Below are 17642 nucleotides of genomic sequence, written 5' to 3' on the forward strand. Positions count from 1 at the left end.
GAAAATTTTCTTGACTACTGTCAGTTTACAGCTAATTTTAGCATAAAAATGTTAACTGCCCAAAATCAGGCGGTAACGTTATATGGGGCTATACGAATAACGTGGGCCGATTTAGCCCATCTTTGAACTTGACCTGTCTGCAAATAGAAGACTCATTTGTACGACTTATCTCAATTTTTTGCATGCTAGACTGATTACAACAGACTGACGGACGGGCAACCATGCATATGTATACATATGTATGTATGTATGTATGTATGTATGTATGTATGTATGTATGTATGCATGTACCACCCTGCGGGTTCATCATCGCTCATTTCTTTGTCCTAGCCAACGCAATCGTTGTATCTCTATACGTAGAACTATACTGATGTCTTTATATAGCCGATATTCACCGTTACCGCACAATTGCCTGTATATTATTCGAAGAATTTTTCTCTCAAACACACCAAGCACTGTCTTATCTACTTGTCCAAGTACCCAGGCTTCGGAAAGATACATTCGGGTTTTATCAGTGTTTTATAAAGTGGTTTTAGACGAGATGAGGCTTGGTTTTTAAACTGTAAATATAAACCAGTTAACTTTGGACCATATTCTTCTTATTTCCCAACTAATGTTATTTGTTGTGTTGTGACGAAAGGCTCTCTCCTTGTTTGGAACCTCTTTTGGTAATAACTTGTTCGGGGAGTTTTTTCCTTTTTAATGAGGGCCGTATATTAGTTAATGTCATCTTAGAAAGCCGAATGAGCTTTGCGTGAATACCAAATACTGGCATGGCTTGGAATACCTTTGACCGTATAGGACTGTCGAAGGCTGCTTTATAATCGACAATACAGGATTTGCCGCAAGGTAAATATCTGTTCAGTTCTGGATTTGTCAGGTTTAAAGCCCCTAGGGGGAGCCTGTAACCCCTATAGGGCGCGTCCCCAGGTGGCGGATAGGGGAATGCTTCCCAGATATGGGTGGTAGGACGGAAATCAAATACGTCTCGCGGACCAACAGGTAGCTGCGTCTGTCTTACAATAAGCGGCAGCAAACGGCGTCTGTACTCCATTGGAGCGGCTGAATATGTAGATGGAAAACTTTAAACCCTTCAGAAGGAAACGGGAAACCACTGAAGTAATTTTCCTTGAAAATCATACAAATGAATAACACATCGCAGAAAGAATGGCCCTCAGTCTCCGGCGAAAGGAGGGTGCTAAGAATCCCCGGAGGTAAAACAAAACAAAAACTAAATATTGGAACATGGAATGTAAGAAGCCTATATGAAACTGGAAAAGTCAACAATGCTGTATGTGAAATGAATAGATTAAACATGGACATACTTGGAGTCAGCGAAACTTGGTGGACAGACTCTGGTGATTTTAGATTTGAAAACACAAAAGTATACCACTCCGGAAACCTAAACGGTGTACATAGAAAAGGCGTGGGTATTATAATGAAGAATCATATAGCTAATTGCGAAGCTGGATATGTCCCAATGTCTGAAAGAACAATGTTGGTAAAAATAAATGGAAAACCAATAAACATGAATATAATTCAAGTCTATGCGCCCACATGTGATGGAAGTTCAGATGAAATTGAACAATTTTACGACGAAATAGGAAAACTTTTGAAAATGACAAAACCCCACGAATTAACCATCATACAGGGTGATTTCAATGCCAAAGTTGGCAATGAACATGTAACTGGCGTCACAGGAAAGCATGGATTGGGGGAGAGAAACGAAAGGGGAAATAGACTTGTACAGTTCTGCCAAGAACACAACTTTGTAATATCAAATACACTATTTCAACTCCATCCAAGAAGATTATATACATGGAAATCCCCACGGGACCATATAAATAATGTGGTTCGTAACCAAATAGATTATATTCTGATTAACAGACGTTTTAGCTCCTGTATAACAAAATGCTCTACATATCCTGGAGCGGATATACCATCAGATCACAACCTTCTTATGGCAAATGTTCGGACAAAGCTGGCAACAATTAGACGTAAAAAGAATGTACCGAAACCCGATATCAATAAATTAAGCAATCCCATAATTAGACGAGCAGTTGCGGATACTATTAACTCCGACCTCAGAATAATCCAGCAAGATGGTATAGAAACGGTATGGAATGATGTTAAGGATATTATCAAAAATACTATGAGAAATACTTTAAAAAAGGATCCAGCCCCAAAATATGAAGAGTGGATGACTGATGAAATCAGAGAACTTCGATTAGAACGGAAAAAATTCAAAAACGTAAACTTTGAAATATATTGGGAAGTCAATAAAGAAATAAGAATCGCAACGCGCATCGCTAAAAATGAACAAATCAAACGTAAATGTGAAGAAATTGAAGCCCTGCAAACACTCCACGACGACTTTAATTTGCACAAAAAGCTGAAAGAAACAGCCGGAATATACAGAAGAAAACCGCCAAATATACTCTTTGACGATAACAACCAACCCGTTTTTGAAATCTCAAAACAAAAGCAAGTATGGAAGGAATACATATCAAAATTGTTTACAGATCAGAACAGATCAGACTATAATCGCAATGAAAATTCCCTTGAAAGCGAAAATCCTATTACCAAAGAAGAAGTCGTCTATGCAATAAAAACCCTGAAGGACAGAAAAGCTGTGGGACCAGACGAAATTCCCGCTGAATTGCTCAAATTAATAGATGAAAATAATATACAACTGTTTGTGAAACTTTTCAACGATATATACGACACAGGACAATATCCACGAGATTGGCTGAAATCTACATTTGTTCCCATACCAAAGAAAGCAAACGCCAGGAATTGCAACGATTATAGAATAATTAGTCTAATGAGTCACGCCTTAAAAATTTTTCTACGTATTATTCACAAAAGAATATACACTAAATGTGAAGCAGCAATGGGAGAAACCCAATTTGGATTTAAGGAGGGAATGGGAACCCGGGAAGCACTGCTTGGTGTTCAAGTGCTCATCCAGAAGTGTCGCGATGTCCAAAAAGACATATTTATTTGTTTCGTGGACTACGAAAAGGCATTTGACACAGTTCGACACGACAAACTGGTTGAAATTTTAACATCAATAGGTATTGAACCCAAAGAACTAAGATGCATAAAAAACCAGACAGCATCAGTAGAAGTATCCGGTGAAACATCCGATGAAATAACAATATCCAAAGGTGTTCGACAGGGGTGTATACTCTCACCATTATTATTTAATATATATGCGGAACAGATTTTTCGAGAGTGTGTAGAAGGAAAGAGGATTGGAATAAAAATACATGGGCAATTCATTAACAATATACGATACGCTGATGACACCATGATAGTAGCGAGCTCGTTAGGTGGCCTCCAAAATCTCCTTAATTCTCTCAACGAAACAAGTAATTCGTACGGATTACATATTAATCTCAATAAGACAAAATTTATGATCATTAGTAAAAGTAACAATGTTTACGACTCCTCACTAAAAATCAGTGAATCAGAAATAGAGAGAGTAAAATCGTATAAATACTTGGGAGTGCAATTAAATGAGCAATGGGAGTCTTCTAAAGAAATAAGATGTCGGATAGAAATGGCGAGAGAAGCGTTTCTCAAGTACAGAAAAGTACTAAACAGCCACGACATCAATATTGAACTTAAAAAACGGTTTATCAAATGCTATGTATGGTCAGTTCTATTATACGGTGCTGAAACATGGACTGTAAAATCAGCAGACGAGAAGAAACTGGAAGCTTTTGAAATGTGGACATACCGACGTGTGCTCAAAATTCCATGGACCGATCGAGTGTCAAATACCGAAATCTTAAGAAGAATTAATGAACAACGACAGTTAATGAAAACCATCAAAACCCGAAAAATTTCTTATTTGGGACATTTGATGAGGAACAATAAATATAAGATACTGCAGATAATTCTCAAATCCCAAGTTGAAGGAAGACGTTGTAGAGGTCGAAGAGAACTGTCCTGGCTAAAAAATATTCAAGACTGGACCGGATACCGTGATGAACTCAGTCTTCTTACAGCAGCTAAAAACAGACAACTATCGCTTTCCACATAAAATAAATATTTCCAATAAGAATGTAACAAAATGTATGATCGCTTAACATCCGAACAACGGATATGCAAATAAAGAAGAAGAAAAGCCTCTTTGGCATAGCTCAATTATTTCTTTTCATACACTTTAGTCGTTCCCACAAAATTCCAGACACTACCTTATATGCAATCTGGAGCAGATTTATACCCCTGTAGTCAGAGCATACAGTCTTATCTCCTTTCTTATGGACGGGACATAGGATGCTCAAGTTCCAATAATCGGGTACGCGTTTTTCCTTACACATTATCAGCGTGTCGCCTTTCGTTTTGAACATCTCGGCTCCTGCTGTCTTATTATTCTCTAGCCCTTTGAAATCTTCAAGATCGACAACGTGGTCTTGCAATATCACCCTACGATTTTGCTTCCACCAATTCGGAGAAAAGATTCGTTCGTTCGAGTTGACTTACCTACATATACATATTTCTTCAATATTGTTCATGTGGTTGAGCCTCAGATTAATTTCCTTCATTTTCATCTACCTTCATTTTCATACACCCTTACGAATTGCAAAAAACAGGATGCCCCTTAACTATTTTGTTGGTTTTTTTTAGTCACGGTGCGCTGAACCAACTTTGAAACTACAGTAATAATAGATGAGAAAAGTAAAAACAAAAAATCGCCTGTGGAATTTTTAGTCACATTTCCATTGGACTTGCGGTTTCCAAGCAAAATTGTAAAAATCCAAAAAAAAAAACTAAAAATGTGAACTTTGACCGCGATTTATTTAAAAAGCCCTCTGGCGATTTGGTCTTAACTATACCCATTGTAGTTTCAGAATCCGTAAAAACATTTCCGGATGTAAGCACCAAAATGAAAACACTTCACGGTTCGCCTGAATTAACTTTCACGTAAAGTTAGTTCAGGCGAACCGTGAAGTCTTTTCATTTTGTCTGTCGGTGGTGGATATGAATCTATCAGTTTATTAAGTTCTGCGTTTTTTGAGACAGTCGGTCGTGATACCCTCTTGGTGTTCATATCTTCATCTGAGGTATATAGTAGTACTGCCATATTTTATGTACTTCGAACGTCTATTTCCGAAATAGATGACATTTGAGTCTTTCCTAGGGTTGTAAACAATTCCTACGGAGAATTGTCCATACAGATCCACGTTTTTATATAGCCAACATAGAACGGAATCGCCAGATTTTTCGGCATGCTGAAGGTTCTAGAGACATTATCTAACAAAAATGCTTATCAGGGGTTTAAAATATTTCTGGCAGTGAATTGCCGGTATAAGTTGACATTTTCATAGACCGATACCTTCCGACATTTGGTATTTTGAAGATTTTAGCCACATTATACAACCGCGGTAGCTGAAATTTCATATTTTGTCTTCGTAGAGTTTTGTCGGTATATGTACAATTTTCTATACTGCCCCTATAGAACGTTACTGTATGATTTTCGGTAGTTTTTATGCCACACATTCAACCGAAATATTTTATAAATAATTCGGCCCTGCAGACCTTAACTACGTTTATGCTTGGTCCTTTTCCGTTTGCTGTATAGATGAAAACATTGGTATATTAGGTTTGAGGCTTTTGGGGTCGAAGTTTTTGGGTCGTCAGCATTAATCGAAACGAATGTTCTAAGAATGTTCGTCCTGTTCTAAGAATGTTCGATGAGTTGTCACCTACTGGAGTTAGTTGAGTAGGTTTGGCAGGGCAATTGAAAAAGTGCAGTGTGTGGTGCGCCAATCCTTATATATAATTGTTCCACAAACATGCCAGAAGGGACAAGGGAGACTTCTCTCATATCAATGAGTGCACACGATTAATATTTAGCTCAATGATATGGGACCTACTGTTTATCGCCAAGTCCGAACGGTGTATGTTACGACACGATTTGTAGAAAAGTTTTTCATGGGTGAAATACTCAGAAAATGTCGCCAACATTACTGAGTTGTATTTTTCCACCGTTGAAAATTTGATGTTGTCTGGCCTGGGAATCGAACCGCAGACCTCCTCGACTAATACGTATGTATGTATGTGCGGATATGACGTGCAGCGCTGTTGTTGTACTGCTTACAAAACCCATGCGGATGATCGGCAGTTTGATAGCTACATATTTCTGAAGTTGGGGAGGAGTAAAGGCTCATAAGTTTTTGCTACGGGCCACAAAAGCGAAATCATTCTGTACGATTCACCTTTGCTGACAGTCTTGTCTGGCTTCACTAGCGGGACCACCCTATTCATTTTCCAGACTTCGGGCATGATGTGGATGACTAGCGACAGGTTGAGAACTTTGGTGAGATACTCAACTCCTGGCTGTTTCAACATTACCTTGGAGATCCTATTAGGGCTTTGGATGATTTGTAGTGGCTCCTCGGCAGGAAGAGATCTAATGCAACGTGGATGGTGTTGTTTCCTCACTAAGCAGCTCCTTATTTCATACCTTCCCCAATTCGGAGAGAAGATTTTTTCGGTCCACTTGAAACCCGCAGGTATAAACATTTCGTCAATTTAAATCATAGGTTGAGCTTCAGCCCCATTTCCGTCTTTGACTTCTATAACGAGCCCTCACCGATGCAAATATAGTCCCTTAATATGTTATGTTGTTGTTTCTTAATCTTTTCTCTGTCAGTGATGGGCGAATACTTCAGTTTAAGCGGTTCAGCGATCTTGAACACGTCGGTCGTTATGCATTATGAAAAGATTCCTCGTTCCCAACATTCATCTGAAACGTCCCAATCTTCTACCATTTTCTTTTGTCGAAAACCTATTGATATTGGGTTTGTCACACTTTCTGACAGCCCATCTCTGAATATATCGCCTATCGCTGATGAGCTTTTTTGCCACCCATGAAAAATGTAATATTAATCTGACATGGAAAATTCGGCCATTCAGAGAACAAAACGGTGCGCTCAGCTTAGGAATATACCGCGTATTCCCTTTTTTAATATAATCAAATTTTTTGTGACAGTAGGAACTTTTTTCCGAAACCCTTAATTTGGTAAGTATGGAGCTTACACTCTTAGAGTAAACAAGATTTGCTCCAGAGCCCTGTTAAATAAAACAAAAGAGTGAAGAGTAAACTTCTTGTAAAACTCATACCCTTCAAATGCTGCCAATCGAATTCGAGCGAATAGTTCGGAGCTCTCGTTTAAACACATCCATGTACATCAACATCACTTCGAAATTTTGCTTACAAACTCGCGTATTGGTACTGCAGAAGGTACCTTGTTTTCATTACTTTGTAATAGGTTATTTAGCTCATGTGGCACCAAAATTTTTGATGGGTATCTTTGCCAAGCAGTGCCGTTCGGCATCTCGGATTTTGGTAGTGGAATTTCATCTAAGTTGGATGGTTGGATAAATTTTGTGCATAGTTTGCAAGAGTATTGGCTATACAAAATGTTAAAACTTCAACGATATTACCCTAGAGGTAGTATTTATTTATCGTATCGGTATCAGTATCATAATTCCTGAATAATTTACCCAAACATTTTTTCTATCGATGATTTGTAACCCAGTATGGCTCAAATAATTTCCGCCCCAATAGCTACTGATTTGTTGGTTAAGATCTAACGATGACCTCCAAACGCCTTATATGAGTGTTTAAATACAAGCCATAAAAATTTGTTTCCCATTGATGCCACAGTGAGACCGGCGATCTATGAACTACATGCGTGCATATGGATGTATGTAGGTAAATGTACGATTGTATGAAAAGTGTTTACACAACACTTAAGGTGTCATTCATTTAATGTTTGATGCATTTTGAAGGCAGTTTAAAAGCTGCTTCTGCTGCAGCCGCTCTGGTGGCGTTGTGCCTAGCTATGTGCATGGAGCGCAAGCATCTGATCACACAGACAGCCAGGCAGGCGGTAAGGCAGACAAGATGTCAAAGCTGTATATTTGAAAAAAAAACTCTAAAATCGGCTTTAACTTTATACACAGAGAACCTCAAGTGATCTGGCTTTGATTTGATGTGATTTGTTTGTCCCCACACTCTGTGTGCTTCGTTGTTTTGTGGGTTTTGAGTACTTACCGCGACATCATATCGCCCGCCACTGCTTGCCACAGGTGATCATGGGAATATTTTTTATTTTGTTGGTCTATTCTCATTTGACTTTTTTCTAAGCTGCATGGCCAGCCACAAATAAAACGAACAATGGGCACACAGATTTCGGTAAATTTTCTTTACGGTTTGTTGTGGAATTCTCAAAGCCAAAGAAAACAAAAACAGAAACAGACACTGAAACGAGAAAAATGAAATGAAAATAGAGTTTTATTGTGTTTTGATCTGATCTGGTTTTTATGCATTTGTTTTGTTGGAGAATCATTATCATTATTCAAAAGGCCTTTAAGACGATGCTCAACAAAGCCGTGTGAATATCTCAATTTTTTCTCGTGTGGGCGCTCTTTGTGAGACCCTTTTGACTGTGGAACGTTGAATGCATGTGTCATTTTATTGAGAAATCAAATCATAGTTAGTTGTAACAAAAGTCAACGATGTCCAAACTTAGAAATTTAGGTTGCAAAGCGGTGGGGTGTACTGGTGGCATTTGAAATTAAAGAGACGTGTTTTTGAAATAAAGTTTTCACAAATTCCCAATAAGCCTACATATACCCATCGAAACGTTTTTCTGTTTTGTAGAAAATTAGAGACTTAGCATTTTATTTTACCAATCCATACTTGCTAGGATAAGGGGGCCTAAAGTTCGGAAATAAGTCCCTACTGTCAGAAAATATATTTTATTTACATAATAAGGGAATACGAGGCCTATTCCTAGACATCGGACATCTTTAGATTCCTCTTGTATCGTGAGTGTACCGTGGTGCAATGGTAAGCTCTTCCTCCTTGTTCTGTGAAATTCCGGGTTTGATTCCCAGGCCAGACAAATATTATGTCTGGGATGGTAATAAACTCCTAAGCGTAATCTAGTGGACATCTCCAGAGAGGGGCTGTTAGAAAGTGTGACGTATATGTTATTTAATACATTTGACGAAGACGTAAAAATTTAAATAATAGTACAGTTTTGATGGTTTCAGGTGAAGCGTGAATATTTTAACAATGTACACTCTAAACATTTTCTGTTGAATTTCACTTTAATAATGAATTGCACTTTCAACAGCTTTGTTGTTGTAAGATTTTACTCAAAATGTGTTTAAAACTTTACACATCTTGAGTTGCGATTTACGCACTTTTGTGTGTAAGTGTATGCAAAAGTACCCAAATATACATATACATAATTTCTGAATGCGTTTATTAAAACTACGGTTTTTGCAAAATTTGTGTTTTAAATGACGCATTTACCTAAATTGCACTATAATTTGTTAATTTTACGCACCTTCTAAATAATCAACAAAAAATCAAAGTTATTATCACTGCAATTTTAAACAAATTATTTAGAGTGTAGGAAAGGAGGAATCTATTCATTAGTCTTACCCAGGAAATATCCCGAAACTATTATAAGATAATGAGAACTTATGAAGACATGAAGGCCAAGAGGGCATAATGACCGAGGTCTGCAAGAATGTTAAATTGGATAAACTTAAGTATTCGCCCATCAATGACAGACAAAAGACTTAAAAGTAAAAAACTAAATAACATATTAAGGGCCTATATTTGCAGTCGCTAAGGGCCCATCGTAGATGACAAAGAAGGAAATCGGGCTAAAGCTCAACCATATGAATAAAATTGAGGTGAAGTGACCATATGAATAAAATTTCAAGTGAAGCCTGGATATTTTAACAATGTAGGAAAGGAGGAATCTATTCATTATTCTAATCCAGGAAATATCCCGATAGTTTTATATAAATTTGGATAAGGTCGAACAAAAACAACACTGAAAGTTTTATAAGATAAAGAAAGTTTATGAAGACATGGATGCAAAGAGGGCATAACGACCGAGGTCTGCAAGAATGTTGAACTGGGTAAACTGAAGTATTCGCCCATCACAGACAGACAAAGGACTTAAAAGCAAAAACAAAATTACATATATACAACTATATATTTGCAATCGCTAGGGGCCCGTCGTAGATGACAAAGAAAGAAATGGGGCTGAAGCTCAACCATATGAATGAAATTGAGGAAAGGTATGTACATACATATCTGCGAAAGTCAACTCGATCGAACGAATCTTGTCTCCGAATTGGGGGAAGGCGATGATATGAATGATATTACAAGCTTCTTACGTCGCCTTAGATCTCTTGCTGCCGAGGAACCACCACAATTTACAATGAATGATGTTGCGAATGTCGTCATCGAAAGCATTATACCCTGATGGAATCTCCGTGGTAATGCTGAAACAGCTGGATGAGCCAGGAGACAAGTATCTCACCAAAATTTTCAACCTGTCTCTAGCGACCGAAGACTGAAAAATTCGAAGGGAGGATGAATCCAGGCAAGGATGCCAGCATAGGTGAATCGGAGATTCATAAGGCTTTACTCTCTTGTCGATCATCCGCATGGGTTCCGTAAGCAGTACAGCACAACAACAGCGCTGCATCCCACATTACATATTAGTCGTCGACTTAAACAGAGCAAGTCGTGTGATAGGATAGGACAGCGATGGGGGCGTTTGAGTTATCAATAGCCTTTGAAACTGTCAAGCACTCCACGCTGTTTAAGGACATTGATAGGTCGGGCTGTGGTAATTGCGGTTTGCGAATATAAGTGCAACGTGATGAAAAAATATTCAAACCTGTCAGAATGCCGCTCCGAGAACTGCAACAGGGTGCAAGTACAGCAATGGCACAATGACATGCTCTCGTTGCAGTAATTGCTCGGGTGTTACCGTGGAACACACCTTTTTACACACTTCTTCATGATTTGGAAAGAGAGATGCACCTCTTACAACGCAGATGCCGCAAACAACTATCTTGTGAATGCGGTCCTCGGAGAATATCCCCCATATATCGCAGCTGAGGAGAGTCAGCTGCCATGACAAACCAGAGCAGTTTTGCCTCAACTACGTTCGGGATGGTGTAGCCGGCTATAGGTCAAGCATTGATGGTACTTTGCAGTACATATGCTCAGCATGCAGCACAACTTCAACTGCCCTCCCAAACCTACTCAACTAACTCCAGAAAATTTATAGCGGTGTTAACCGGTCACTTGGCGCATGATTACAAAGCGCTTAAATCTACCACATAATGACCATTGCCGCAGCTGCGAAAATGAAGAAGCGGAGGTAACTGTTGAGCACCTCCTTTGATCCTGCCCTGCAAATGCGTTTCTTCATGACTTTGAGATTTCTCAATTCATCAGGCTGGATTTATTAGTGGAGTTTTTATACCCTACACCACTATGTGGGGAGGGTATTATAAGTTGGTTTTGGCCAAAAAGTTTGTAACGCATCGAAATAATGGTCGTAGACCCATACTTATATATACCAAAATGAATGTCTCGACGAGCTGAGTCGATCTGGCTATGTGTGTCCGTCCGTCAGTCCGTCCGTCCGTCCGTCTGTCCGTCTGTCCGTCTGTCCATCTAAACCTTGTAATCACGCTACAGGTCGCAATTTTGATCGGATCGTCACGAAATTTTGGATGTTGATGGGGGTCCCGGAGGGGAAGAAGCCTATTGATTTTGGTGATGGTCGGATAATATTTAGGGGTCGGAATGGGCAAAAAACTTATGTGGATAAAAAGACAACGTTTTTTTCCAAAGCGAATATCTCAGCTTCTATACGGGGTATACCAAAAGCAAAACCTGACAATAAAAGTAGAAAATATCGCCTTTCTAATGATGTAAAGTAGGTTCTCGTAGGTGATCAAACAACGAAGATATCACAATAGTCGCAAATAAAACCCAAATTTTCATTTTTGCAATTTTAATTATAATGACGAATATCACAGCTTTGGTTGGGGACTTTCCAAAAACAAAGCCTGGCTGTGAAAGTAGAAGATCCCATCTTTACAATGATATAAACTAGGTCGGCGTAGGCGACCAAATAAAGGAGATATCGCAATAGTAGGGAATACATCCCATTTTTCCACTTTTTTGGAAATCACGCTACAGGTCTCAATTTTGATCGGATCGTCACGAAATAAGTTGGTTTTGGCCAAAAAGTTTGTAACGCATCGAAATAATGGTCGTAGACCCATACTTATATATACCAAAATGAATGTCTCGACGAGCTGAGTCGATCTGGCTATGTGTGTCCGTCCGTCAGTCCGTCCGTCCGTCCGTCTGTCCGTCTGTCCATCTAAACCTTGTAATCACGCTACAGGTCGCAATTTTGATCGGATCGTCACGAAATTTTGGATGTTGATGGGGGTCCCGGAGGGGAAGAAGCCTATTGATTTTGGTGATGGTCGGATAATATTTAGGGGTCGGAATGGGCAAAAAACTTATGTGGATAAAACGACAACGTTTTTTTCCAAAGCGAATATCTCAGCTTCTATACGGGGTATACCAAAAGCAAAACCTGACAATAAAAGTAGAAAATATCGCCTTTCTAATGATGTAAAGTAGGTTCTCGTAGGTGATCAAACAACGAAGATATCACAATAGTCGCAAATAAAACCCAAATTTTCATTTTTGCAATTTTAATTATAATGACGAATATCACAGCTTTGGTTGGGGACTTTCCAAAAACAAAGCCTGGCTGTGAAAGTAGAAGATCCCATCTTTACAATGATATAAACTAGGTCGGCGTAGGCGACCAAATAAAGGAGATATCGCAATAGTAGGGAATACATCCCATTTTTCCACTTTTTTGGAAATCACGCTACAGGTCTCAATTTTGATCGGATCGTCACGAAATTTTGAGGGTTAATGAGGGCCACACAGATGAAGAAGCCTATTGATTTTGGTGATGGTCGGATAATATTTAGGGGTCGTAATGGGCAAAAAACTTATTTGGAGAAAAAGAAAACGTTTTTTTCCAAAGCGAATATCTCAGCTTCGATATAGGGTATACCAAAAGCAGAACCTGGTGATGAAAGTAGAAAATATCGCCTTTCTATTGATGTAAAGTAGGTTCTCGTAGGTGATCAAACAACGAATATATCGCAATAGCCGCTAATAGAACCCAACTGTTTATTTTTGCGATTTTAATAATAATGACGAATATCACGGCTTCGGTTAGGGATCTTCCAAAAACAAAGTCTGATTATGAAAGTAGAAAATCCCATCTTTACAGTGATGCAAAGTAGGTTGGCGTAGGTGGCCACATAACGGAGATATTACAATAGTCGGCAATACATCAAATTTTTTTCATTTTTTTGTAATCACGCTACAGGTCGCAATTTTAATCGGATCGTCACGAAATTTTGGGGGCTAATTGGGATCCTACAGAGTAAGAACCCTATTGGTTTTGGTGATGGTCGGATAATATTCAGAGGGCGGAATGGGCAAAAAACTTATTTGGAGAAAAAGTCAACGTTTTATTTCAAAGCGAATATCTCAGCTTCTAAAAGGGGTATGGCAAAAGCAAAATCTGCTGATGAAAGTAGAAAATATCAGCTGTGCAACGATGTTACGTAGGTTGTCGTAGGTGGTCAAACAACGAAGATATCGCAAAAGCCGCTAATAGAACACAACTTTTCATTTTTGCGATTTTAATAATAATGACGAATATCACAGCTTTGGTTCCAGACCTTCCAAAAGCAAAGTCTGACGATAAAAGTAGAAAATCCCATCTTTACAATGATGCAAAGAAGGTTGGCGTAGGTGGCCAAATAACGGAGATATCGCAATAGTCTGTAATACATCCCATTTTCCACTTTTTTGGAAATCACGCTACAGGTCGCAATTTTAATTGGATCGTCACGAAATTTTGGGTGTTATTGGGGGTCCCACAGAGGAAAAAAGCTTTTGATTTTGGATAATGGTCGGATATTATTCAGGGGTCGGAAAGTGACAAAAAAATATTTGGAAAAAAGCCAAACGTTTTATTTCAAAGTTAATATCTCCCTTCTGTAGGAGGTATATCGAAAGCAAAACCTGGCAAGGAAAGTAGAAAATATCACCTTTACAACGATGTGAAGTAGGTTGTCATAGGTGGTCAAACAACAGAGATATCGCAATAGTTGGCATCCCTTTTTCCATTTTTGTGCAATCACACTACGAAATTTTGATCGGATCCTCACGAAATGTTGGGAGTTGATGGGGGTCTAACACAGAAAGAAGCCTATTGATGGTTGGCATACCCCCACTTTTCCATTTTTATTTGGGTTGTACTGTCGATGCACTTAAATGCGTTTCAAAAAAATTGACCTGTGTTAATGAAGACATTCAGAGCAAAGGCGCTAAGCTATCCCAATTTTAATATTTTGAATTTTATTAGTCAAAAGCTTATGAGCAGGGGTAGTGGTGTAGGGTATCACATAGTCGGCCCCGACCCGACTATAGCCTTGGCTCACTTGTTTGACCTAATATGGCGATGATTTCAAATCATCATCAAGACAATCGCCTAGACAGACATATTGAGCCCGAGGTAAATGGGAAAAGGAACGAGTACGGCTGGGACGAACTTTTCATAAACTCCATCATAAAATATATAGGAACTGGATTCAATCAATTTCGGTTGGATGATGTGTCATAAGCTTAAAACTACCAAAAATGGGACCGTTCCGTTCTATGGGGGCTATAAAGAAAAATGGACATGTATCGACAATTCTCTGTCGCATATTTTATACCACCAACGAAGACAAAATACCAAAATTCAGCTATGTCGGTTGAATAATGTGGCTAAAATTGGGAGGTTGTGTTTAGAGCTGGCAAAATATCGATATCTGCAACATTTGATAGTTTCGATATTTTCATTTCAAACTATCAATAGTATCGATACTATCGCTCTTTCATTTCAGCAAACAGTTGAAAAAGGTGAAAACCATTAAAAGCGCAAAAATCAAATTTGTTGGTCCGATTTTTTTGATAGTTCCCATATAATGGTACCACATGCTATAGGGTATTTTGAAATGTCTAGACACATTTGCACTTTCTAAAAAAATGTGTCTGTCCCAGAACTTCAAAAATTAATATATTTTTATTTCTTTTTTTTCGATATTATAAAGGACAAAAATGTTATCGTAGTAAAAATAAGTAGCTCCTTGCAGGTTCTTAAAGAGGCATAATGATACACATTCTTTGTCTGCTTTACTATTTTGAAAGCAAAAAACAAAATCTCAACCAATAACAACGTTACCAATTTTCTGGCTCTGAAAACATTGATATGTATTCACGTGTTGTCTTATAGCATGTTTAAATTATAGGTTTTTGTCGGGTTAACCTTCTCTATGAGATTTATGAAAATTTAGATTTATAAAAACGTGAAATCCTGTGGGATTATTGAATCCGATTGTATGTAAACGCACTATTAGAAAACAATTGAATGGTAACATTATGGTTTGGAAATTTCCATGAATTCTAAAACCATGGCGGAATGATAAATACCCAATAGACATTGGAAATTTAGCCAATACAGTTTTGTCCTATAATATCGATTGAAAAATTATCAATCGATAGTGACATTCAAAATAAAGTATCGATAGTGCCATCGATTGTTTGCCAACTCTAGTTGTGTTCTATGTGGGCTATATGAATCCGTGGACGTGTACTCTTGGATGTATACTGGCTAAAACATTCAAAATGCGGAAAATCGGGAAGAATCATTCTATGGGAGTTATATTAAAACGCGCATCTACTTCCATAATTCTCTGTAGGAATATTTTATACGAATACTTAATACCGAAGCGAAGACTCGGTCAGCTATTTTAGTTGGATAATGTGGCTAAAATCTTAAAAATACAGAAAATCCGGAAGTATCGATCTATGGGGGCTATAGGAAAACGCGAATCTTCATCCACAATTCTCTGTAGGAATACTTTAATACAAAATTCCAGCTATACCGAAAACCGGGAGGTATCGTTCTTTGGGGCTATATGAAAACGGGGACATACATCCAGAATTCTCTGTAAGAATGTTGTAGCTGTGAAAATTCTCCACAAGATTGACCTTTATGATATTTTCGTAGGTTTTACCGTTTTTGAGATATAGAAGTTCAAATTGAAACAATGCACTGAATGTATCGACTCCTTATAAAACAATATCATACTCAGTGCGTCTTAACTAACTTTTGATAACAACCGCTTACACATGGGAAGATTTCACTGATTCTGAAACAGCATTGTTCATAGATAAGAAAAATAAAAAAATTAGAAAAAATCGCCGGAGGGATTTTTAAATAAATCGCGATCAAAATTCACAATTTTAGGGGTTCTTTAGGTTTTCACGATTTTGCTTGGAAACCGCAAGACATATCGAAACGAGTCTAAAGAAAATGTTGTAGCTGTGAAAATTCTCTACAAGAGTGACCTTCAGGTTTATTTCGTAGGTTTTACCATTTTTGAGATATAGAGGTTCAGTTCGAATTTTTAGGTTTTTATCTTAAGTCTTCAAGATTTTGCTTGGAAACCGCAAGTCATATTAAAATGGGACTATAAAAAATGTTGAAGCTCTGAAAATTCTCTACAAGATTGGATGATTTATTTTTTCTAGGTTGTACCATTTTCAAGATATATAAGTTTAATTTGGGAAATTGCAGTAATGACATTGTTTTATAAGCAGGCGATACAGTCAGTGCATTGCCTCAATTTGAACTTCTATATCTCAAAAACGGTAAAACCTACGAAAATATCATAAAGGTTAATCTTGTGGAGAATTTTCACAGCTACAAAATTTTCTTTGTGCCCATTTGCATAGGACTCGCGGTTTCTAAGCAAAATCGTGAAAAACTAAAGAACCCCTAAAAATGTGAAATTAAATCGCGATTTATTTGAAAATCCCTCCGGCTTTTTTTTTTGTTTCTTGATATTTCTCATCTATGAGCATTCTAGTTTCAGAATCTACAAAAACTTCCCAGGTGTAAGCACCTTCCATTTAAAACTAGTTAAGACTAGTTATCAAAACGTGGACCCCAAAATCGGGCGGTACCGTTTGTGTATCTAGGGAATCAATGTTTAACAAGTATTTAAATCCGTCATCTTGAAACAAACTCCTTTCAATACCAAATTCTTTTCAACGTTTACAAAACTATTTCCCACGAATATTGCGTAGATATTTTTTCCTATGATATGTCGGCCCACCACACCTTTAAGGTACGACAACTCAATGCATTCTTTTTCTAACGTCACATACCATTAGATGCATTGTTACCACTTAATACTGAAAATAACAATCAAAATAAAATCGAAATCAACCGAATTGTAAAGCTGCCTGGGAAACTGTGACTCGTTCGTTTGTAAGCAAAGACACGCAAGTCGCAAAGACAAGTTTCTTTGTGACTTTTGTGTGATGGGGTGTTTGTTAGCTAGCTGATCTTAGGAAAACAACAGAAGCTATTTTTGGTCGCTGTTTGAATCCAATTGTTCCAAAAGGGGGGCAAAATATTATGACATTTATTGTCGTTTAAAACGAATTAAAATGCAAATAGCAATGTTGGGTTGAATGAATGCACCCGAATGAATGGTCTGTCATATTAAAAACAAACTAAATCAGAAATTATGAATTGTTTACAAAATACTAAAATAATTTGAATAGGCAGGCGATAAAAGAAATAAGCTTTATCCCAAAAATCTCCATAGAGAAAAAATCCCAACCAATC

This window comes from Musca autumnalis, unplaced genomic scaffold, assembly GCF_047663935.1.
Source record: "Musca autumnalis isolate F117 unplaced genomic scaffold, ASM4766393v1 scaffold_4, whole genome shotgun sequence".
Taxonomy (NCBI): domain Eukaryota; kingdom Metazoa; phylum Arthropoda; class Insecta; order Diptera; family Muscidae; genus Musca; species Musca autumnalis.